General features: G+C 42.7%; 1 long non-coding RNA gene across 1 annotated transcript; it reads right to left on the bottom strand.

Moving 5' to 3' along the window:
- Positions 1–14,813: 14,813 nt before the first annotated feature.
- On the bottom strand, positions 14,814–17,513 carry LOC136018484 (uncharacterized). The gene is made up of 4 exons (XR_010614437.1): positions 17,397–17,513; positions 16,837–16,932; positions 15,811–15,923; positions 14,814–15,345 (listed from the first exon to the last, which is right to left on the bottom strand). It is a non-coding gene; the product is annotated as an uncharacterized LOC136018484 (long non-coding RNA).
- Positions 17,514–23,382: the final 5,869 nt, after the last annotated feature.

Raw genomic sequence — 23,382 nt, 5'->3', positions numbered from 1 at the left:
CTTTGTGATCCTAATCTTTAATTAAACTTGTGAGAGGCAAAGGAGAACCAGTATGCTAGAAGAAGGCAGGACAACAGTAGTATTTGGAAAGTGATTAGGTAGGCAGGACAGAAGTTTATAGATTTGTTCACTTTAGATGTACCTTCCGTAAAGTTATTTGCAGGAGAGATATCAGGAGTCAAGTAACACCTTAGGTAATCTCACCAGACAAACCTGTTCATTATATTTTACTCATTAGCTTTTATTTTCCCAAAAGCTGGAGAAATGCAGTATATACAGATGAAGAATGACTTGTTTTAGTCAATTTTTACATCAAAACTATCAATGCAATGTTGCAGGAACTTGTATAAAATGCACTACATCAATGTCAGAAAATCCCCAAACAGTCAAACTCCCAGTCTGCAATTTCATTGCTTCCTCTGGTCTCCTTCCCACAGGAAAAGCCTGGGTAGGCAGCTGGACCCTACAGAATGACCTGCAGGTGACCAGATGTGTGCTTCACTGGGCCACTTCAGGAAGTGAATTCTAGAGCAGGTTTGCTGTTGACATTCACTTCTTCCCCTTTATGCTGGAACAAGAATGTTTGTTATAGGAACTCCAGATCACAACTTGTCTGCTATGGCAGGTGGAGGGAGCTGATCTCTAAAGCAAAAGGCCTAAATCATTTAGTAACTTTTAACTTTCCCCATCCATGAAGTGGCACCCGACATAGTTTGCAAGGGAGAAGGATAAATGCAGGCTCTCCCTGAAACATTGCTCAAAACGCAGGCACCTGAATATTGCCATTCAATACCAAACATTTTAATAATCCAGCTCATCTCTGGTGTGTGCACAGACTCACACAGGTTAGACCCATATCGTATAAAATATTAATGTGCAAATGTCTTAATGAACCAAAATTCATAAGCTCAGAGCTATTAACCTCAGGGAAAAGGTGTGAGGCTGTACCCTAACTCTGAACCTAACTGAAAATTTAGAACTGGCAAATAGTTCTTTGTCTTTACAGTACAACTATTAAAGATTAAAAACCTAATATATTAATCCCCACACCCTAAAGTCTGTATTTGAAATCTTATACCTTAAGCACAGATAAAACAACAGAATGACTCAACAGAATAACTGTAGAGGCAGGCAGACTCTTTCCCCCCAGTCATAGTGTTTTAAGGGGGAGCAAAATAACCCCATATAGCCAAATGCAAAATTATTTTTCCAAACCAGTGGTTTGAAAGCCTTACTCCCCAGAGGTACGCAGCTGTTGTTTTCCGAAACAACCAGAATACACATTTGTTAATCCCCTCTGCTAGAGGAGGAGATAAGTTCGTCATGAGGAAAGGAACAGTAGTCTTGCAATATTACTAGGATTATGCACACCCTCCTTCAGTATATTCATTTATACCACACAATGAAGTAGAAGTACCGAACATTTTGCTCAGCTTTCTGATATTTTTGTTGGCTGAGTAAAAGCAAGATGAAAGAGTTTGAAAAAAGTAATTGCAACCCCTGTCTCTGTACACCCATTCCCCATTCTTGAGAACGTTAGTGCTTCCATACAGTAAACCAGTTATTAACAGTGGCAAAAAATCCTGAGTCTTAAAGAGAGCAAACTCACAGATTGGCTATTATCAACATGCAGCACTATAGAAATTCAGCTCATCCTTTTTTCTTTATACAAGGCCATTTTTAATTGACACTGTTTAAGCTCAGGCCCCCAGAAGTAAAGCAGTTTCTCAAAGGGGCTAAGCAAATTATTTAACAACCATTTACAATATGGTTACTTGCTCCTTTTCAATTTACTTATATTAACTTTTTTACTATGCTCATTTCCTCTTCATCCTGTTGCTGAGCTTTGTGATAGATCACATAGAGCCAGCTGACCAGCATCTCTGCTGCAGCAGCAGTGTGAAAAAAGCATCAGCCAGGCAGAAGTTCTCCATGGCAGCATCTTCACAGGTGGATTTGGAAGAGAAGTGCAAAGCTTAACATTACCTCTAGGTAATGCAGTTGGAGTTTAGCCACCGACAAGGAAGCAATGATGGATTTTGTCCAGTGATGTTATTCTTTGTCCAGAAGACTTGGAAGAGAAGAAGGAAGAGGTTAGGGGATGGTTCTAGTCACAGTTCCTTGCCACTTCCACTCTCGGTTAAGACAATGTACTGATGCTCCTTAGCTTCACTGCCTTGTTGCCACGTCTCTGCTAGAGACTAAATTTTACCTCAAAAATAAACAAAACAGTTGAGGAAAAATCTGCATAAATACTCACTTTCTGAATTGGTAAGATGGAAATACCTAGTAGTAAAAACCCCATTTTTATGTATTTCATTTTGACAGTTCATGACTGTAGCCCGTTATTGCTGTCTATTACTTTGGGGTATTTCTCCTGTCCTTTGCCTAGTTGGGGTGAACAAATCAGCTGTGTAAACTTCTTTGTCTTAGGTTAAAAAAGAGTCAGGAAAGGACACAAACTTTTGGTATCTTCTATGCAGCTTCTGATGTTTGCTCCTGGGTATGCCTGCTAAGGTTTTAAAAAGCTCTCGTATGCTTTTATGGACTGGACACTGATGATACTTTGATGTTAAGCCATTCAGGTATAGATCAAATTGCATCCACTTTAATTTCTGGCTTGTTTCAGTAGGTGCCTGTTCCAAAGCCAAATGAAATACATGGAAATCTTCTTACTGATGCTGAAAGGCTCTGGGCCAGGCCTTGAAATACGCTCATCAATGCAGCCACTTTATTTTGGCAAGGATATGTGAAGAACTTAAAGTACTCCTGTATCTCTTACTACTGAAATTAACTTGTTACTTCATTTGCACTGGGCCACCTGATCCCAGAGTGAAGCTCTGTTCTTTAATGAAGATAAAAAGGGGGGTTTGGTGCTGCTCCTGGTACAGGAGCTAAGTGGTTCCCTAAGGAAGCCATGGATGGCTGGCTGAGCCCGCGTGTATCTGGATTGAGTTGTTTTTCCACAGCAGCCAGTTCCTCATGATGTGAGGACATTCACCCAGCAGTGAATTATAAAGGTGCAAGATCAGTGTGACTCCTGTCCCACCTCTGCAGCAGCAGCTTCTTCTAGATGCAAGAGCCGGATAAGCTAAATTTCAGCTGGGTGACAGAATAAACCCGAATCATTTCTGGGTCCAAACATCAAAGGGTCAAGTTGCTAAAATCCTCACCCTGTCCTGAGAGCTGTGGCAGTTAATTGCTCCATGGAGCTGAAGAAAATTCCTTCTATCTTTGCCATACTAAGCTATAGAAAATTGCTGCTCATCCAGCTACAAGTATCTGACAGGCAGGCAGACAGCACCTCGGGGACAGAAGGCTTTAAAGCGAAGCACAGCTATGTATCAGTGCCACGTTCATGAGAAAATCCACACTCCACATCTCCTAGTAGCATCACGTAGTCCACATGACATAAAAACCCCAAATAAAAGGAGCCTCTGAGTATGGAAAAGTTTCTTTGGAGGAAGAGATAAAAATATTCCTGGATATAAACCTACTGGGGTCCAGCAAACAACACCCAATTCAGGGGGCAATAATGGATGTGCCACAAACTCCCATTGACCCAAAAGGGTTTGTGATCCACAAAGTCGAATGCAGGAGGTACATTTTAAATAGAAAAGGAGATGAAATGTTAAGGCAAGCTCAAACTGTGTTTGAATTCAAACACAAAAGGACTCAACAGCTACTGAATTTCAGCTGGATTTCTGTGACTGTAGCCTTTAGACTCCTTTGAAAGCCTTATGAATAACTGTCCCCCAAAAGTGGCTCACATATAAGTAACTTGCTGAAGTAAATATCTTTAAATCAGGTTTGTTCAGCTCTGTTCAGTAGGCACATTCAGTGTCAGAACATTTCAGAACACAACTAAGTATGCAGCTATAGAATGTTTTTAATTAGAAACAGTACAATGCTGTCACATGGACGCTTTCTTTAAACCTTTCCAAGATGTTTCTCTTCCATATGCCTTGCAAGTATATCAGCTCAAGGCATAGGTACTTATATAAAGAGGCTGTTCGTATAAGGTGGAGGGAACTGAGAAGTGTAACCTAAAAAAAAGATTAAAAAATGCAGAACAAAACCGAAGGTGTCACATGAGTCTCTATCCCATGAACCTGAAAGCACAGTGAGCATTTGTGATAGAGCAGGATCTATGGGAAGAAGTTCTCTGGTCCTGTGTTCCAGCTGAGCGGTGCCCTCTCTATGTTAGGCAGCAGCAGACCCCGGGAAGGCATCGCAGGCTGCTGCTGCAGGCACAGCTCCTCCTGCAGCAGGCATTTCCTGTGCTAATTGTCATGAAGGACGCACAAGTGTTTTTAACACATGAACCACAGCTTCGAGGTGAAGTGCTGCTGCCAATGAAATAAGTGGAGAAATGAGTTCTGCCATTCACTGCAATAGCAGCGGGATTTCTCCCAAGCCTTTAGTATCTCTTTGTAGCTATATATGTTCCTCTATATTACTGCTGCAATACAAGCATCTATTGTAATCCCTGATCTTCACTTAAAAAGCTTCCTGGATGGTTTTCCTTCAATACACGTTTCATCTAAATCTGGAAACATATTTGATAGGAATTCACAGGAAGATATTTAAAACCATTGGATGTTACTGGGACTGACTAATTTATTCCCAGAAAGAATGTCATGCTAAGATCTTCTCCTCTTCGTGAATACCACAGAAATTCACAGTGAATTAAACTCAACCTCTGATATGCAGCACGATTTGAATGGCTTTGCCAAGGAAAGTGTTGTATATGCTTTATATAAAATCAGCAGTAATTTTGAGGATAATTTCATGGTAATCACTTGGTAACCACTAAGATTTTAGCTGAATTAAGGAAAGTTCAATCCTTTCGGTGATACTACTGGGAATTTGGGTAGGTTAATGTTTTGCTGCTGCTGTGGTCCTCCCTCTGACTTAAGATTTATGTTCTCATGCTGTTTGCTGGAGTGGTTTGGAGGAACAAGAGTGGAAATACCTCCCTCGAGAGCCACCCAGCAAAATCCCCTAAAGCAGAATGAGGTGTCTCATCATTGACAACACAAACGCAAAAAATATGCTGCTCTCTAAATCAGTGCTGGGAACATTCACAATCTAGAAGATGCAAAAGAACACAAGGAAGATGACTTTTACATTGCCTTAAAATAGTTGGTAGCAAAGGAAATGCACCTGAAGCAGCACCAGCCCTCAGCAAATTCTGTGAGTGGCCTTTAGCACCTTAAAAACAATATGGTGAGGGAAAATGTCCAGAAACCCAAAATTAATTACAGCATCATTGCTTGAGGTATTAACAGCAGTCTGAAAAATTCTAGAGGATGATACAGATGGCATCACTGAAAGTCACACACTGTCTGTCCAGCCAGGTGTCCTGCCCATTTGCATGACTGAAAATGCCTCTGGAAGGCAGAAGAGTCTCACTTGTTTCGTGGGATGGATTCTCAGCTGACGCAGTCTGGTGGGCCATATTCATACATTGTATGTCATAATTGTAGAGCATGCAGGAAGGAGGAAGGGATTTATTTGGTGTGCATTTTGGCTTTCACTGAGAATGACCAGGAATAAAAGGAGATTTAAACAGAAATGCTTTGCAGCTTTATCAAAGTTTGCCAGCCTCCTCTTTTGTTCATTATTTTCATTTTCTGCCTGGTGTGCTTACATAATTCATATTCTAGCTTGCTCCTCAAAACCAAGGTTCCTTTCTTCCAACTCCCATTCCTTCCTAGACAGCTTTCTCCCTCTTTGCCCCCATCTTTTCATATACATAGTCACAGCACAGAGTAATAGAGAAGTTTTTCTCAAAGACTTCAGAGATTTTTTGCCTCTGACACAACTTTGTGTTCTTCTGCCTTTCTATTGTCCCAAAAGAGCTGTTTGCATCCTTTGACTGTAGAAGTAGGAAGGCTTACACCTTTCTAGAGAGCACCTAAGCATTGTCAAATAAAGTGCGTAAGCTTGTGGTGATGGGGAGAACACAGTTTACATCAGCATTCCTGCTTCTGGGTTCTGGGTGACTACCAAGGGTTGCAGCTGCACACTTTGCATTTAGGGGAACAGGAAGCCTGAAAGCAGACCTCCTGTTCAATGAATTTTCCCCACCATACGGAACAGGAGGACAAAGGCAGGAGCAGCCTACCAATATCTATCCACCCACCTTCCTGCTGAAAAATGCTCCTGGCTGGGTGTCTGAGGGGATGACACAGACAACATAAGAAAGAAAACCTATATCAGCAGGTCTCCAGCCGGCTGGTATTTCTGGTTTTGTACAACTGCCTCAAAGCTGCCAGAGCAACACTTCTATTTCAATTTTTCATGCTCCCCTGTGTGCATTTGGTATCCTGATGAAGTCCTACCTCCACAGCACAGCCCTACGCAGGCTGCAAGTCAGGACTGAAGCATCCTGGAAGTGTTCTTAGTCTTGGAGTGGAAACATGGACAGATGGTGGTCACAGGCATGGTGTCTTGCAGCAACCCAACAGCTCTGCAATCCTTCCCCAGCCATATTTGGTGGTTATCCTCTCCCTCTGCTGCTGCCAAAATCAGCTGCACTGGAGCACTGCTGTAGAGCCCAGTGCAGCCAGGGAGGCAGCTCCCAGCATCCCCAGTGCTCCCAGCAGACAGAAACAGCACCAGCCCCACTCCAACACCTGCAAAGCACAAGTTAGAAATGCACAAGGACCAGTTTGAAGTATATCCCCTGTGGGTTAAAAGGAGCCTGAGGAATCATGTTCCTTATGTGCACACCTGGTTTGTTCCCAGCACTCATTCTTGACTTCCTCTGTGTTCTGGCAGTACTGAAGGATTCTGCTTTTTGAGTTCATTAACCTAATCAGCTCTGGGGGACCTGCGTGATTTTGTGAATGCAGAGTGAGCAGTTTTGGGAGTTGATGGCTGCCACTCGAGGTTACCAAATATTTTCAGGTTTACTGAGATGGTTGAGTCTTTGTCAAGGCTGGGAAGCCCTGTAACTTATCTGGAATTTCCAGAGGTGCCGCAGTACCCTGGAAAGGATTTCCAGAGGGGCTGAGTGCTGTCCGGAAACCCCAACTGCAATTGCTGCATGTGCCAGTCAGCTCCCTGGGCAGGGCATGTGCAATAAAAATGGTCTCTGCAAGAGGTGCTGAACAAAACCATCGTGATTCATTTCTCTTTTATTTTCAGGGACCTAAAGAAAACAAAGGGCTTAATTGAACTCTGGAAGGCAAAACATTTCATTGACTTTAGGGGGGAGCAGAGCTGGAATTAAAATGGAATTCTTACACTGCTGTGGACCAGATGTTTTGTTTTACAGCTACAATAGCTTCTGCAGGATATTATCTGCAAAGTCCCTTTGGGATCTTGAGCAATGAGAGATACTATATGAACACTGATACTAATTATCCTGCTATTGTGAGGGCATATCAATGTTTCAAAATCTCAGGTGTCCCATGTTAACATTACAGCTCTTAAAATACGATTTACATTTGAGAACAAGCGTGTTTGCTTTCAGTCCTGAGGAGTAAAGAGCAATAACTTCACTTAAAAGGCGACCTACTGAAGCATCAGTACGAGGAAAGAAAGCAGCTTGGGGTAACCGTTGTACTAATCCTTACACATTCCTCACAGACCCTTTCCCTCGGGTCTGGGAACTTGAAAGGTTTACGTAACTCTGCCTGTACATAATTGCTTGCAGTGCCGTAAGCTTCTAAATGAAGCGGTGTCCCAAGCTTTTCCAGCAAGTAATGAGGTTTTATTCATAAATACTGTAATCACCTTGGGTTTTCTTCATTAGCTCTAAAGCTTCAGAGAGTTTAAAAATGTATGTCAGCACTAAATGCACTTTGCAGACTTGTAGTAACAGGCAAATTCTCTAAAATATCATTTACTGCAGACTTGGTTCCATTAGAGATCAATACTCCTCCCGTAAATCCAGTCTATTTTCCTAACTCTAAAGATCCCTTAAAATTCGGCAGTCATGCTCGGGCAGGCGCTGGGTCAATATTTCACCCGCTTGCTGGAATCACATGTTTTACCACAGTGCCACCCGGTGGGGGTCCAGAAATGGCACCGGCCGACACCGGCCCCTTGGAGAAATGAGGATCGCAGCCTTGCCTTCCGGGCAGGGAGGAACGGGGGACATGGAAGAGGTTTGGTTCTTCAGTACTGCCTACAAGCTTAGCATATGGAAAAAGTAAACACATTACTGCAAAGAAAGCAGCACGATGGTGGCACAGGGAACACTTGATTTCATAGTGATTACAGGAAAGAAACGATACACAGGATATAGACAAACATTTATGAGTGTTACAGCTTAACATAATATTTCTATTCAATTAAGATGTGCATAAAACATCACGTTTATACAGTGCTAACAGACAGAGAAGTCAAGCATGCAAGTTTAAGTTATTACTTGTGATGCTCTGTACTCACAGTCAGGTTCTGGCGGGAGTAGGCTGGCCATAGATACAGTGCCCATAGGGCTGCAGGCTGCCTGCAGAATCGTTTGATTATTCCTGGTTCAGAGCTGGAACCCAAAAGCGCATCTGAAATATGAATAATAATAGGTGAGTAAAATCTCACTTTCATTCATCTTGAGGTTTGGATGCCTGCAATGGTGTTGATTTTGGTTTTCAGCCTAGGATGCTTCTCCTTTCTGACCACAGAACAAATGCACCCCTCTGCATTTTCATTCAAATGAGACCACCTTTGAAGCAAGTTTCCCTGTCATTCTCAATCCCTTCTGGTTTTCTTCACAGAGTGGTTTCTGAAAGGCAGTGATTACTTTCCAATAAAACTAAACCAGAAAATGTGTTCCAGAAGCACCTCTTATGTGCTCCAGCTGCAAATTTATTAGTCCATAGAGGGTCTCCAAGATGTGGTCCCTAGCGAAAATCCCCAAATATGTGTAATACAGATGTTGCAGACTCAGCACCAACCAGGGGAATTTGCAGTTTGATCTGACTGCACTGCGGTGCTTTGTAACATAGGAATAATCTAGAGAACAACACTTCTGTCTGCATTTCCAAACTCCAGTATTGCATCATGATAAACAAATAGCCTCGCTTGTTCTTGTGAATCACGACAGACACTTAGTTCATTACACCTACATTTGCAGCATGCCAGTGCCTGCATTTTCTCAGCTATGCTTTCAGGGGAAAAAGAACGATTTTGTCACATATTCAATAATGGAAGCTCCATATATCTGTCCCACCTCACATGACACCGTTGTTTCTCTCATCTTCACTATGAAAACTCATCTGTCAAACAGATATATTCAAGTCTTTTTTCATGCAATACTGGGTCACACAACATCAACAAAAGAAATGCCAGATCATAGGAGGTTTTCCTCCCATTTAGTATTACTCCTTTCTGTAAGAGCCATACTGGGAAGCATTATATAAGAATGAGAAAATTAGTCTAATATTAGGATATTGGGCTTCACTTTACAACCCTGTTAGGGATGTCTTGTGTAACTTGGCACAAATATGTCACTGTCTGTCTCAAATCGGTATGTGTAGAATAGAAATGCTACTTGCATACCTCTCCAGAATGAATCTGTTCATGACCGAGGTGTTAGAAATACATCTATAGCTGGCTTGAGAGATCACTTTGGTCCTTCCAAAGACCTTTCAGTTAAAAGGGAAAAGCCAAGTTCATGCATTAAACTAAAGCACCTTTGTGATTTTGGGGATTAATATGATTTCTGTTTCTTTTAAACAGAACTCAGACTTACCAGGAGGTGTACATGAGCATCAGCTGACTGATCTTCTTAGTGTCCTTTGCCATATAAATGAAAGGGAAATTCTCATCTCAAATATAGACTCAGGCCCAGCTGAATTCTCACATACCCATCCCAGGAGCTGCCTGCAAAACTGTCCTTCTGTGCTAGAAAATCTGTGGGCAGTCTAAATAATGTGGGAACCCCTCTCTTTAACCAAACCTGCCAGCTCATTTTTCAGTACTTCTGCTTACTGTCGTAAGTAGAAAAACTGGGATCAACTGCAGTTTCCTGCAGCAATGTTAGTGTTTGTGGTCTAAAACGCAAAGTCATTCTGGAATTAAATTGATGCAATTTAACATATATCATCCCACTGTTGATTACTCATCTGAATATGGCTGTGCTTGCTCACAAAGGTCATTATAAAGACACACTCAATTGAATTTGGCTTTGCCAAATAAGCTTGTTCCAGTGGAGTAATAAAAATATTCACACTCGTGCAATTTAGTTAAACAAGCTGAGTATCTCTGTGTTAGAAGTATTTGTGAACTGTAAGAGCAGGCAAGTGGTAAGTATGAAAGAAAAGAATCTAATTGTGCACAGACTGATTTTGTGAAAATCTCCTGTTGTATCTCTATCAGGCGCTTGTCTAAGGAGCAAGGAGGTATTCTTGAGTAGTCACTTGAATAGGTGAAGCATCTCAGCCTCCAGGCTGTAAATCAGCCTCTAATTATTGAAGACTAAAGAGGGAGTTTATGTAGAGATTACTTCAGTCTCAATTCTCTGTGAGTTTTTCTATTGATTTTAAAAGGACTCAGGTCAAGCTCTAGCTGCCTGCTCCAGGGTTTCCTCTATGAAACATTTGTGTTTGATCATTTCTGGGTAAAGAGTAAAGAATAAATTTAGATAATGCCTAGGAGAAGGCTTGAAATGGGGGCAAGGAATATGAACCAACAGATCCTGTCCTTAAGATACCTGTTATTTAACATGCAGTGAGAATAAATAAATACAAAATACAACATCATTAGTAAGCCCTGCATATGGGGGGCTGCAGTCTAATTAAGAGAGCTGCAGTGCATAAAAGCTCTATTGCAGGGCCAAGTTGGATGACAACTGTGCATCTCCTGCTGACAGCAGGAGCAGCCCTGTGGTCCCTCCCCTGGGTAGGATGTAGTGTGCCAATGAAGTGCTGCAGGGCTCTGTCTCTGCCCCCGACCCTTCCTTTTAAAATGGTGACTGATGCAAAAGGGAAGACATGTGAAGGATGGAAGGTGGGAACTCACTGAAGAAGCTCCTCTCAGAGCTGAGCTGGAGATAATACCTTAATTTAGTGGTGCCCTGAAGGTAAGACAAAACTAAGCAACAACCAGCTAGGTCTGAATGCTCATCCTGGGCATTCTGAGTCTCCTTTTGGAATATGAAGTGTTTGATTCCTGGTTTAGCATAGCATCAGTGCAGTATCTGACCCCCTCCCAGCAAGTCTTGTGACTCAAGCCTGTACGCTAAGGTCCTGCTGCACAGCAACAAACTTCTAAGTGCAGCCGAAACCCTCCCCTGCCTCTCCTGCTACATGTCAGCCTTTCATCTGGCTTATACTGCTCAAATAGGGATGCCCTTCTTCAGCTTTCAGTTACAATGGGCATAAAGAGATGAAATACTTGTTTGGATGCCCTGGGGCCTTGTTTTATAGATTTGCCATACTCTTGAGCATGCAGCAGACGATCAGTGTGGATGTGCTTTCTCTGTGACAGCTAATTCCCCAAATTTAGGGCTGGCTGTTGTGTGTAAGAACAGACATAAGGTACAAGCACTGAGCAATCACCACTCGCTGCCTTGCAGGAGCAGGCTCCGATCTTATTCACACCCTTAACATGTCTCACATTAGTCAGAAGCTATCTGACTAACATGAGATAAAATGGTCCTGTCAAGAGTTAGTTATTAATAGATTAATTCAATAGAAAATTTTAATAAATGATAAGATAAACTCAGTTCAGGTATTCCAAACATAGATATCACCTCTACATCAGTCTGGCTGGCTCCTTAAAGCACCTCTTTCATGCTTATTGCTGTATATCTGAATAATCCATAATATCTTTGCTCCTGCACTCTTCCTTCTACTACCCGTTCATTAACTCTTCTAGAAAGTTCTGGGGGCACTAATGCTTTGCTATATCCCTGATTTTACGCTTCTCTGAGGAGGAAGGACTTTCTAAGTTGCAGCATCAGAGTGGGATTCATCTGCCATGAAAAGAAACGTATTTACACCAGGCAGACTTCAGCCATTGATGGGTGTAACACCAGCTCCCCTGTGAAAAGCAGCAGGACAGACCAGGACTGCAGCCAGTATTATCACAGGCCCTGGCACGGGGGCTGCTGAAGATGGAGATAAGCCAGTCCCTGTCCCAAATACCCTGCTGCCTGTGTGGCGCAGAGAAACGTCTCTTCTTTCATAACAGCCAGATTTTGGTCCAGTTTATATCCATGTGATTACAAACACAGAGATTTCAGTTTGAATCCTTTAACCATTGCTCATACCTATTAACAGCTTTTCAAAACCAAACGGGTAGAGTCCACTAGTCAGCAGAACAAAATGCTATAAACAGATCAGAAAGATTTTATAGTCACTGCTTTTCCCCCCTTTTGTAGTTACTGTTTTTATGCTGGACACTAATATTAGCTTTTCCACTGCTGTACAGAGAAGCTAACCTTGTTTGTTGGGAGTACTACTTGCCCTTGTCTCCTTGACCTGTAAAATCACGTCAAGAATACAAAAATTAATACTGCTAATACAAATAAAGTAACACAAAGATGTTAACAAATGTATAATTTTCAGTGAAAGGCCAAATAACCCGCAAACCCTAGAATTACTGATGCCACTTCACTTTCATGGGTGGCATTGAAAAATCTGAAGTAAACGTGTTTGTTTTTCAAAGAAATATAGGAAAAAAGGTTTCCAGTGTCAGTATCATCCTTCCTTCTGCTGTTCCTTCCTTCCTTCCCTTAAACGTTTCAAGCTCTAAATTTGTTCAGCAACTTGGAAAGTACTTGTAAAACCCATTTAATATTTACAGATGTTTAGTGGCAGGAATAGCAACTTCCTTTTACATTTCCCAGCGGATGCCTCATGCTTCATATTTCCCTGAGCCTGTCACAGCGAGTTACATCACTCTGGGAAATCGAAATAAAGATGAATCATTTGTGAAGCTCCTGTATCTCCTTTTGGTCAGCTTTTCCGATCGCATCAGAGGAAACTGATAAAGAAGCAGCAGGTTTCCCTTGCGATGAACACATAAGGTTTCAGATGTGCTTCTGATGGGCCATTGTGCTTAAAAAAAGGACTGGCAAGGGACTTACATCCAGGAATTATATCTTCATTCCTGCTGCCTTCCCTGTCACTGCTACTGCACCAGTGGCCTCCCACCCTGCCCAGGTGAGCACCTCCCATGGCTGCCCGGCACAGCTTGTGCAGGGATGCTGGAGAGCATGGGGGCAGCTGGCATGTGGCGAGTGGTATGCGGCACATGGCACATGGCAGGACTGGCGCCAGACCCATCTGAGAGCCCCAGCACCCTCACAGGGACCCAGCTCCACTGGCCACTGACCCCAGCACAGACAAGGGCCAACTTCTCACCTGGAGTATGCTGAAGGTAACATCGTGCTTCCCTGTGCAGCTCCTGCTGAGGTCCTGCTGAGCTCAGCGCTAGAGTGGCAAAGAAAATGAGTTTTCCCCCACATTTGACAGTCTGTTCAGGGCTGCACCTCTGTCCAGAATCTCCTGCCCCAGAGCAGCGCAAATCCGTGTGAACCAGGTCAGCGTTAGCTGGAGGGGAAGCAGTGCTGCAATGGATGCTGCACAGTTGGGCTGCAAAAATGAAATAACCTGACCACTACCACCCGTGGCACAAGTCGGAGTTTTCATTCATAACTCTTCAGCCCTAAGTCAGAGCCTTCACCAAAGCAATCCCTCCGTCTCTCCAGATTTGTGTTTGTACATGGCACAAACTTTTCCAGGACTATCCTACATCAGTAAAGCTTCAATCATATTCAAACCCCATATGTTTTATTTCCTTCCTGTTCTCCTCAGAAATACTTGGCTCCTGTCTAAAATGCCTTTTAGCAGGAGGACGTTTGATATTGTCCCAGCTCCACAACTCCAGAGCCCACTGTTGCCCTTCCAGCTCCTGTGGTCCCACTGTTGCTTCTCATCTGGTAGCCTAGTCTTTGATGTGCTGTGCTCTGAAGAGCAAGAAAATATTAAGCTTCTCACCCACAGTGCTGTGGATTTTAGATTATTGACTTTTTGGATCCAAAGATAGCTTGAGGTGATAATACCAGAAGACCTGCTGAATAGAAATAAGGCTGAGGTTTGATCCCGAAGGTATGGCGCAGCAGCAGCAGCTGGGAATACGTGTTCACAGTGAGTGTCAGCAGTTTAATGCCTCAGAAATGAACGTCAGGTTTATAACTTATTGCGCTGAATGTTGTTCTTTGCTGTTTGTGTAAAGAGCTGTCTGGCATCCAGCACCTACAGGAGGTGGGTAATAAGTAAGAAATCCCAGATGTGAGCCCACCAGTATTCTGCTGTATTGTGGCTAACCCTTCCTTTAACCCTTTACCTTGGGATGTGTGAACTGAGAATCTCCTGGTTGTCTCTGCAGCACTATAACTGCAGGCTGCTGGTGGGGTTTTGTTCCTGCAGCTGGCACTACCTCATTCATTACAGTTGCTCTGACAGGTCACAGAGTGGCAGTGCATTATTTTTATTGCCCTCCCATGACTGCGCATCAGGATGCACATGATGCATCCCTGCAAAGCTGCGCTTGGAGTTAGCACAAGCTGGCCCTGTGGGCTGCTCGTTGTAACAGAGAAAAAACCATTTCAGCTGTACTTGCTTCACCAGCCATCTCCTGCTTAATCATCCCCTCATGTATCGGCCCATAGCCCCCTGCCCCAAAATAATTCCAAATAATTCATTTTTCAGTACAAAATCCAAAATTTTGTTAATTCCAGAGGTAAGTCTTTAAAAAGAAAAACCGAAAAGCCCTGAATTTTCTCTGAATCAGAGTTAAAAATGCACTTTATTACATGAAAATAGTTACATTTTTGTTCTCCATAGCACAAATGGGTTGTTTTGTTTTCCTTTTGGGTTTGTTTTACTTTGGACGTAGCATGTAATTACTCATGGACAAGCTGCTGACTTCTATCAAGACACTTGATTTATTTCGTTGCTTCCTTAAAGTCAAATACTCTTTATACCTAATTATAGAAAAGGCTTATGCTAGAAAGTATTCAAAATAACTACATAAATCTGCAAAATTAGTAGTATCTGTGCCATGTTTTGACATCACACGGCTCGAGATAATTTCGGCTGAAGTTAGTGGACATTTTACCCACTGAAATCAAGAGAAGAATTACAGCAGTCTTTGATGGATCAAATGAAAACCCAGTTCTGGAATATGTGATGACTCCTGCATATCAGGGCTATCACAAACTGCTGTAAAACTGAAGCAATTAAATGGAAATCATTCTCAATCCAGATGTGGAAGGTGCAGGTCAGGAAGGGGAGGAGGCCTTCTTCCAGCTGGAGCTCTGCTCTGAGAACATTTCTTCCATTTCTCCTCTGTCTTCTCTTGTTAAGGGACATAGATTGTTCTCTAAGGAGCGAACAAGAAATATGCAAAGAATCACTTAGGCTTACTTAAGGGATGTTTTTTCATTACTATCCAAGGAGAGGTCTCCGTGTCATGTTGTTAGATAGATAGTCAGATTTTCCGTTTTCAGAGCCAAACCTTTCAGTACTTTCTCAATCACCATTCCAATTGATCTGTCATTGCTCATTTTAACTAAGTAGATACAGCAGGATTAAGGCCAGGTTTAAAATATTAATAAAAGCTCTTTGGGAGATGAGCTGTTTCACATAGAAATACTGCTGCCCAGGTTTTACTGAAGAAATGCTCTTGCTGCTGACAAATCTGCTTTCTGAAACAGCAGCACCCAGCTGGCCAAATATCCCCCCCAAATGCTTTACCTGGAGATTAGAGAAGATTTAAGACCTCCCAGGCTGAGGCTAATTGGATACCCATTCCCACAAAAGATGCAACAGTGCAGGTGCTTGGTACCTTGGGGTTACATCCGCTGTCTTCCAGTATTGTCACTGCTTCCTTGAATGCCTGTGTTGCTCTGGTACGAGTCTTGGCAGCTTTCTGGCCTTCTCCATAGTCTTTGATTCTTTCTAAAATTAGGGCAATATAAGCTCACACAAATTCTTCTCCAGGAAACATAATTTGTTTTGACACCCATGGCATGACAGGGCAGTGTAAAGCCTTAACCTCCCCACAGAGCTGTCAGTTCTCTTCGACCTGTGGTTATTTCTATGCGGTTTATTTTAATATATGTACCCCAAATGCTAACAGATCTCCTGCAAGCAGCACTTGATGGAAGTATGTCCAAGCTACAGGACCCACATCTACAAGACATGTTACCTGTTCACCTCTGAGCCTGGCACTTCCCCTAATCTGGCTTCTGCTCTATGTAACTGAAATTAAAGATGTACGAGGAGTAGCCCCAGCATGAGTGTTTATCACTAGTACTTCATCCTCAGAAACATGCTGCAAATCCCTTTGAGCCCTGGCTGTTTGAAAGAATAAGAGAGGATTAGGGAGAGACTTGCTCAGCTGATTTTATTTTTACTGGAGTGAAGTTCCCCACTGGCTGCGGGCACCTGGGAAGCTCACTCCACATTTACATATACAGTCTTCCATGGGGACAAATCTATGATATTGCAGCACAAAGTCTTAATGAGCCAGATGGTATTTATTCCTGAGTGCACCGGCTATGCTGCTGCTTAAGGATTACATCAGTGTGTCAGTGATGAGGGAACAGCAGTGCAGGTACCTGCCCAGTCCTGACTGCAGAGCCCTGCTCAGCTCCACAGCTTCACTGGGGTTCGTTCCTCTCAGCCCATGAGGATTATTCAGGTCATGATTTGGGGTGAGCCTGCAGCCCCGGGGCTCCTCCAAGCAGCCTGCGCCCTGGCTGAGCTCCCACCGTGAGACCACTGGCTTTACAAGAGAGGATGTCAGGGTGCCAGAGCCCTCACTGAAGTATTCCTACTAAAACAGAGGAAAGGGCCCTGGTGCTCTCACCTGAAGGCCAGAGTAGCCCCTCGTCACTCAAAGCTAGGATATTGACTCAGATCTGAATGAGAGCTCTGCCTTGTCTTCAGGGGCCAGGGATTTCACCTGCAGAAGACAGTGGTAAAGGTTATAGCTTTTAAATAAGGCCTCTTATTTTTTTCAATAGACACAGAGCTCAGAGAAATCTGGCAAAGGCTCTGACAAAAATAACCCTGCCTGTGTTTCTGGCATCTCTACAGAAGCATCGAACGCACTTGTTCTCAGTAGAGCCATGAAAAATATTATTGTCTAACTTCTCCATGTTCTTGATCAAGGGATTATGGATTCGGATTTTAAACTAAAAGAAGTCAAGAAGATTCAATAAAGAAGTAGAGCCACTCATTAACTCACCATTCATTTAATGCAGAGAAGTCAACATCTCTGACAGAAAGGATTAAAAAGCCAATGTAGGAAGATTTTTACAAGAGTATTGTAAATAAAGATTAAAAACATTTAGAAATGAATCTGGTAAGAGACAACATTTAACCCAGAATGTTACTGGGAAAACAGAGGCAGGGAAGAGTACTCACCAGATGCATTGGAGAAACCAGGCAGGAACTCTGCAGGCATCTCTGGAGCTGCCAATGGCCAGAGCTTCAGCAGCTGTGGGTGGGAGAAGACACCTTGAGCTGGATACAGCAAGGGCAGGATGTGTCATAGAGAAAGAAAAGGAAGCCCACAAAAAGAAACAGTATTCCAGAAACCACAAAATCTGAGGTTCATGTGAAGCCCTGGAGTGGTTCCATGGACAGCAAGGGTAGTATTAGCCTGCTGACAGCAGGACCCACAATCAGGTGCTGCAGATGCACAGAGATCTCTCAGACACCAGCTTTGCCTCTAGCCTCCCATTCATGGGGCTAGCTCCTGGGGCTAGGCAATGGGAAGCAGTGAGAAGAAAGACCCAGCCCCAGCTGGCATCTCCCATAACTTATACACATCTCTTATCCAGAGAGCAAATGGATTTCTCTTCCCCCTCATTCACAAGGTTTCTAGGCAGAAACCTGCTTTCTCCTTGTGCCTCCAAACTTAAACCAGTAACAGAGTAAGAATACAAGAGGTAAACCCAAAATATTTGGCTAGCTGGTTTCATATTTGCTCGGGGGTATTTTATATCCACTCCTCATGAATATTTAGCAATTTACTGGGACATTTTTGTAAATCAATTTTGGCCAAGTGGGGAATATTTCCATAAAACCTATTTTGAACTTGCAAATGCAAGTGTTCATGCTGGAAGTCTCATTAGAAGAATTACAAGTAATATTCCATTAATGTGTCCAACAAAAAGAAATTAATTCTGAAGATGAACTACAAATGAACTTCAGCTCAAGAATTGTCTGCAGGAATTACTTTGTGATGAACTGAATAGTGAATACTGGCAATTTGTGACAAGAAAATGAGGCAGAATTTATTGAATAAATTACTTGTGGTTTTGCTGTAGTAGTGGTGGGGAGATTGTTGGTCTGAGTTTACCATTAGGACTTGTGCTTTTACTGTAGGAATAAACTTTTTGTTTTCATTTCTTGACCTGGCATTTTCAGTGATGACTGATTTCTTTTTCAAGATGGGGAGAAATGGATAGAGACAGATGGGGAAAAAAAGAGCAACATCAGGCTAAAAGCAGCAAGCAAAAGCAAAGATTCTTAAGCAAAAATGAGATCCAGCAGTGTGCCCCAGAGGTGCACCTTGCTCAGGTGAGGTAGGACAGTGACTGCCCTGCCAGATGTGCAGTTCTTCTGGCTGCCCCGTGCAGTGCCAGTGTGTTTGAGTTGGTACCCATTCCTTATTCAAAGACTTCATGTGATAGCAAGTCTACATCCTTGTTGCTTTGCAACACTCCTACACGAGTAGGTAAGGGATTTTTAATTGAAACAATTAAATACTAAGACAACATGTGTGCATTGCTCCATTAGAGAAAGGAGCCAGAACCAAAGCAGTGATCTCCGGTGGCTTCCAGTATACCACTCTTCATGCACCTTGTACTCTTGTGTGGACATCATCAGCAATATGTAGACACACACCCTGTTCTGTAGTATGCACTAGTGCACTTTTGTTCTCTTTCGATGTTATAACAACAGTATTTGCCATGAAGACAAGATTGAGCTCATGAGCTCACTCTGCTGCCCCATTCTGGTGAGGTTTTTGGGGGAGGAAGGGTGGCATCCCTTCCTTGGTGATGGGCCGTCAGCACAGAAATGAGGATGCCTCATGAGGTGCAGGAGCACAGGAAAGGTTAAAATAGGTATGAGCTGTCTACACCTAAGAGGAATAGTTTATGTACACTTTTAATCACTGGAGTGTTTCCTTGCATTTCTTGCGTGACTCTCTAGGTGGCGGATGCTACCTTACTTAATGGAGTTTTTCAGTCAATATTTTCTTGATATTTGGGTGTCCGCTTCTTGGTTCTAATGTACACTTAAAGGCTGAGTATGAGCACACAGCTACATTTTGTCATTTAATCCACGGAGGAGTACATCACCATTCAGTATTTCATCTCCCATTGAGAGGTCTCCTTGAAGGAAGAGGCACTCCCCAAGCCAGAGTATGGATGGCACAGCCAGGTCCAAGAATGGTGTCGGAGCCCACAGGCTCTCTGGGACACTACTGAGCCTGGGCAAATCTGCATGACCATCTGAAGGAGTTCCTGACCATAGGATTACTTCCCATCACTGCCAAGTTTACTCTTCTGTATCTGGGGAATTCTTTGCACTACAAATAAGTAACCAGGCATTGGCCTTTTAATCACACAGAAAAGAAGCCTTTTGTTCAATAAGGGAAATGGTGAATAACAGGTCCAGCTAAAGTTTACTTAGAGGAGTTCTCCAGTCTACAAGGAGATTCACAGATTTCAGTAAGGTTCAATTTGCATATTAGGAGCATTACTCTGATTTCTGTTTTCTCAAGATTTATAGGAAACCAGTACTTCTGAAATACTGAAACAAACTGAATGAATGGCTCTCAACAGACCTGTGACCAAATCACAGAAGGCATTGCTACTAAAAGCCTATGTTTTTGACAATCTCAGCAGAATTATTCAGAGATGAGGGAACTGTACATCCATGGCTGGGCTTGGATTTGCAATCAATGCCTTCAAGTGATGGAAGAGTACAGGGACATGAGTAGCATTACTGGGAATTTTCCTGAATCAACTGTCCGCTTTTTTTACTGAAGACTATCTTCTTGTACTGTGTCCTTTCGTTCGGCATCACACAGACATGTCTGCAACATTCATAAATGTCACATCAATGAAGAATAAGGTTCAGTTAAAAAAATTAATATAGTAGTTTCAGATCTGGAGGAAAGCAGTGTAGCTTCAGTAGAGTCAGCAGGGAGATGCTGATTTACAGCACGTAGGAGCTTGTCCTAAGATTACAAACAGTTTAAGTGAATTGTTACTGCCATGCCAGTTTAAGGATCTGGTGATTATACAAAAAAGAAGTGTGTGATTCATTGCAATAGATGAGCTTTCCCATCACATGGAAGTGCAGTGCCTGGAAATAGGCAATAGAATTAAAAGACCTTTTTTTGGTTTTTTTAAAGTTATACATGATAATGCACATTTGAGACTACCTGATTAAATGCACTCTAAGATTGCAAAAGTAACAAACTAATAACTACCTTGTTCCATGCACATAATATAGAGCAGTTTACTTTTCTGTACCTTAAGCAAGGGCAGCCGCCCTTCCTGCAGCATATTGTGATTCTGTGCTTGTTGGCTAAGACAGCCGTGTGCTTGGGTATGCTAAAGACCAGGGGAAATTGTTACCAGCAAATAGATGACGGGGAAATATGAAATGGTCAAGAACATCTTTCAGTCTTTCCACTTTTCCCAAAGAAGAATCTCAGCCTGTGCTTTTCTGCAAATACAAACTGAGATTTATCTCAAACATGGTATCTCAAATGGTTCATGTCTGACCATTTCACCTTGCTCTGAGTACAACCTGTGCTTTGGCTTTCTTTCAGGGATACAGATTTGGGAGTGGCTCTCTTGTTCCAGTCTTAGCCTGTAAAATACTTGAAAAATAGTCATTTTGTATGCAGTTTGAGATTCTGGACCGCCTTTATATGTCTTATCTCTGAGTTTACTTAGCACTAAGACTACCAAAATAAAATCATCCATTATGCTTGAGATTTTTATTAGCTCCTAATCTAAGAGCTGATAAGAGAAATTGGAGTTTATTTCAAGCAGTGGGATCTGCAAGTGTGCAAAGCAGCACCGGGGTGAGGCTCAGTGCATTCCACACTGGTGAGAACTCACGGGTGCATTTCCTGGATACGGCAAGTACTCATCTCCCCTAGATTCTGGAATAAAACAGGTAGGTGATAGCTTGAAAATAATGGGAAACGTTTATGACCCAAGAGTTCCTTTCCACCCAGCTGTGCAGAGGGTCACCAGTGTCCAGCACTGACACTGAAGACTTTCATTAATGCTCACTCCTGTGTTTTCCTCCAAAGGAGCCCAATGCCTCTGCACCGTGTGAGACAATGCAGCGATCACCATGGCCCACACAGGATCATGGAATTAATGCAGTTGCAAAAGACCTTTAAGACCATCTAGTCCAACAGTAAAGCTAACACTGCCAGGTACACCACTAAACCATGTCCCTCACATGACAGGGTGATGCTTAGGTAAGACAATTCCACAGCACAATCACCCAAACCCACCTGTCCCTGAAAGGCATCTGGGTCTTGCTTTGTGCCGTGCAGGATTTCAGTTTCAAGCTATCAAATCCCCACCAGAAGTGATAAAATATCAGACGTATAATGCAATTGCACAGAAGCAGAGCTAGGAAGCTTCATAAAATGTATTTATTGCAGTTATTATATGTGTTATTCTCAGGGGACAGGAGGCTTAAAAGTAGCGGCTAGTAAAATATCTCAGCTTGCAGATTATCATTAGAGACCACAACTAGCATACCACTTGTTTTTGCCTTTTTATGGTCCAGTGCTCAGTTCAAAGTGGAACTGGACATCAGGGATGCTGTGGGTGTATGAAAGGAATTATCAGCAGGTCATTCTGGCAAGTGACCTGGGCTCTGCTCTCCTGTGTGCTCACAGCCTTTTGGCTTGCTTGCCTGCCTTTTTTTCTAATTAAGATGAGCAGTGAGTACACTCTGAAATCATCGGATAAAAGGCATTCTATAAACGCAACAAATTAAATATCCAAGAGGAATTAGGCACGATAAAAAAAGTTCCAACGCCCATGTTTGCATTTTCAGGAAATTTGAAGGATGTGGGACCTAAGCATATTCTAGAATATGTTTAGATCTAGGCATTTCACAGTCATTATTCAGGTGAAAACCATACTCAATGTACCCTCCACCTCTGAGGTATTTTGTCTCTACTTTTTGACTTTAGCTTTACAAGTCTATTTCATAACTCAGGTGATTAGATGGGTAGTGTGCAGATACGTATCCACACATACACATGGCTTTATGTCTAGTTCAACTTTAGAGATAGTTTCCAATGCTGCAAACTTCCATATGCTCTTAAACATGCACCATTCAGGCCATGGAGATCACTGAAGAAAAATAAAATGCATTCCTGAAGACGATAGGGACTATTCATTCAGATTACCAACGCAAGATTAAATGGAGATGTTTGTCGCTTAAACAGTCAGCTGAGAAATTCCCAAGTAAGTAAACTCAGAGCAGAAATTGCTCCTTTTTAGCAGTGTCCATTTTGCTCTCAGTACAGGTTTCTTTATGGGATTTTTTTAGAGTCATTCTGTAATACTCAGGGGCAGGGTGTAAAGTAAATGGCATGAAATAAACACAGGTTCTTGCGATTCCTGTGTCAAAACCCTTTTTGTGTGGAACTCTGAAAATCTGGGAAGTCCTAATAGACACACACACCAAGGTCCTTTGAGCATCTGCCATAGCCTTGTAGTGCTTGTTGTCTGCAAACAAGTACATTAACATTGCAGTGATTGATCTACTGGAGAATGAGGTTCTCACTGGATTGCAGAATGCATCTGGACCAGCCTAATGAGCACATTCTTCACCATCAGAGAGGCTGTGGAGGGCCTGCAAATATTTTAGACATGATTCACAGAGCCAAAATGTCTTGTTTACTGATATGCTATTTATACCTTACTCAATTAAACCTCTTTGGAAAAAAAAAAATCAAGGATGCCAACACAGGCAGTGCTGTTGGAAGTGAGTGTCTCCTCATTAAAGAGGTTAGAAAAACACTATTAATAATTTTGATAGATCCTTTAGGGTATATTTATGCCTTAGTCTTTGTCCAGCTACATCAAGTATTTTATATGGTGCGATTCTGGCAGCAGAGAGGGAGTTTAACTGTGTCTCGGCGGCAGTCAGCCACAGGTGCTGAATCCTTGGGGATGAGCTTTCCTCCTGTCAGCCCAGTGTCACCCTGCCAGGAGGTGACCGGCCTGCAGTGCTCCCTCCGCCATGCATCAGCCCTGCAGGGCTAGCACAGGGGCTCTAGGGCAGCCACCCCTGAGGCAGGGCAATCTGCTGAAACCAAGACCTGCAGCTCCCTCCTGCGAGCAAT

The sequence above is a fragment of the Lathamus discolor genome, chromosome 7, assembly GCF_037157495.1.
Source record: "Lathamus discolor isolate bLatDis1 chromosome 7, bLatDis1.hap1, whole genome shotgun sequence".
NCBI lineage: Eukaryota > Metazoa > Chordata > Aves > Psittaciformes > Psittacidae > Lathamus > Lathamus discolor.
The sequence above is the reverse complement of the archived record's forward strand: the minus strand, read 5'-3'. Positions and strand labels throughout refer to the sequence as shown.